Genomic DNA, 2,459 nt, shown 5'->3' with positions numbered 1-2,459 from the left:
GATTCGAGGGAACCGTCTCGATCAGGCTCCTGATGTCCCTCTTCATGCAACCAGATTTCATAATCGGTTAGGATTTTAAAACTCCTGTAGTGTGAGCCCGGCTTAAGTAAACCAACTACCACTGAAACTGAAAGTTCGGCATATACAAAGACATGTCCTTAACATAAAATGCCTGGATTCACCTAAAAGTGAGGAATCGCTGAATCTACTTCAGGATGGGGCATCCATAGATCCCAGTCAGAGTGGGGAATCACCTGATCCACTTCAGGCTGCGGCATCCCTAGATCTAGATCAGAGTGGGGAATCACTAGATGGAGACAAGGAATCCCTGGACCCAGCTGAGAGCATGGAATCCCTCGATCCAATCAACTAATGCCGATTACACTTTGGAAAAAAGACATTGGTTCAGTTTGTTGTTTTTTACCATTTTCTCATGTTTTTTTTTTTTTTTACTTTTCTGTGATTTAATCTAAATAAATTAACTTGAATAGATTCACTAAATAACTTAATAAATTCAACCTTCTTATATTTTTGTAAGTAATGTTCCACTTAATATTGGGTAATGTTCAATCATTTTGTTTATAGTTTAAATAATGTTTAATTTCTTATTTGTTCTTCTTAGTAACACTTTAATACATTGCATGATTGCAGATGATTTATTTGTGTAATTCCTAGTTCTAAATGATAAATTCCTAATTGCATTGCACAATTACTAAGTCTGACCATTTCATACCTCCCCACCACACATACATTTATAGATAAACCCTTAATGCTGTAGAAACCTAAAGTATTAAGAGTTAAAGTATTAAAGCTAACAGACAGGCCAAAAATAACAATGAATGCTGCGGTCGATTTACCTCCGATGTCGAGGCTGGGAATAACATCACATCCAAGTGGGCCGCGTTCCTCTAGAGAAATCAGAAAAATAGGTGTGTTCGACTTGAAGCAGCACTGTGCAGATCGATCGGTGTTTGTAGGGGTACTCGAGTTCAGAGGCCAAGCGGGCCGCATTTAAACTACATAAAATGTGAAGGGCTACAAATTACAATGTGCATCATCAGGCTTTATTTAAGACAATATTTGCAGATTTACTGATTTAGAATTTTTTTTTTGCTAGAACAAAAAATTTGATTAAAAGTTTGTTTTGCTATATTGATGCAAAAAAATACTTTCGTACATAAACTCAAAACATTCTTGAGCAAATATAGTTCACAAATTTCTTTAGAAAGAAGTATTATTTTTCATATTTATATTAACTATATTGTATCAATATTTTATTTTTAAAATAGATATCACTGTTCTCCCATCATGATTCTGAAAAAAAAGACAACTAAACAAAGTAACATGTAATTTACTAGAGTTTCTATTTAAAATTGCTGCAGTCTATTTATAAAACACAATATTCAGCGAATTGATAAAAAAAAGTTAAAACAAATGATTCATAACTTGCTCATAAAGACTTCACTTGTTTCATTCCTTAATGAATCAACGTTTTCTGAATGAATCTCACTTTAAGTCACTTGTCTCCAACAGCTGGCAATACGTTGTAATTGATACAATCCTTATTTGAAGCATCCTCACTTTAAAAAAAGGTGTATTCTATTTTGATCGCTTCTGTGGTGTTTATATCCGAGCTAACCTTTTATCCCAGTACTTATGTGATTATTTGAATGTCTGTAACACAGAAATAACGATACAAAATACTTTGTAAAGATGTTTCTAATGTACATAAACTGCTCTCTCTGGTCAGCGGCAACCGATTTGATTTTAATAGACATATGAATCCTGTCATTTATGAACAAGATTGGTTGGTTGATTGAATTTGTTTGCGGTCTGGCTATTTATTTAAATATCCAACAGTATATGACAGTAAACATACGACGCGGCAATATATGGTTTATCTGGTATTTTCATATTAATAAAGTATATTTATATTCCAAATCTAATCAACATAGCCTTTATTACCGTATAGAATATATTATCTCTGCCTCATTCTGTGATGAAAACCGCACATCAGCTCACAAAATGAGGTTATTTCAAACACTCGACTGATGTTGTGAAGTAGAATCATGTTATGATAAAAATTAATGCAGATGGGCCGCCTGTTGAGGCTCTGCCTGCTTTCGAATCGCTCTCGCTGTACTATGATGTGCAGCGCTGCTTCAAGTCGAACACGCCTAATGTAATTGAGTTCACTCATGTTAGCATTAGCATTGTTAGCAAAAACAAAGCATTGCACCACGTTTTGTAACTGCAGACACATACACCATAGCAACATGTTCGCAGATAGAGGTTGGGCAAGAATGAGAGTATGACTCAATAATGACATGGGGATATAACAGAAGCTTTATAATAAAAAAAATTATAGTATTTATAACTTTCACTTACGTTTCACGGTGGGAGCAGCCATCTTGAATTCTCAACTTCGTGTTGAGCGAAGCGGACAGAGTTCCGAGAAG

General features: G+C 34.8%; 1 pseudogene; it reads left to right on the top strand.

Moving 5' to 3' along the window:
• The window catches only part of LOC107749334 (uncharacterized), a 7,963-nt pseudogene extending 7,590 nt beyond the window's left edge, over positions 1 to 373 (top strand).
• Positions 374 to 2,459: the final 2,086 nt, after the last annotated feature.

The sequence above is a fragment of the Sinocyclocheilus rhinocerous genome, unplaced genomic scaffold (genome assembly GCF_001515625.1).
Source record: "Sinocyclocheilus rhinocerous isolate Xijiao unplaced genomic scaffold, SAMN03320098_v1.1 scaffold1672, whole genome shotgun sequence".
In the NCBI taxonomy this organism is placed as follows: Eukaryota; Metazoa; Chordata; class Actinopteri; order Cypriniformes; family Cyprinidae; genus Sinocyclocheilus; species Sinocyclocheilus rhinocerous.
The sequence above is the reverse complement of the archived record's forward strand: the minus strand, read 5'-3'. Positions and strand labels throughout refer to the sequence as shown.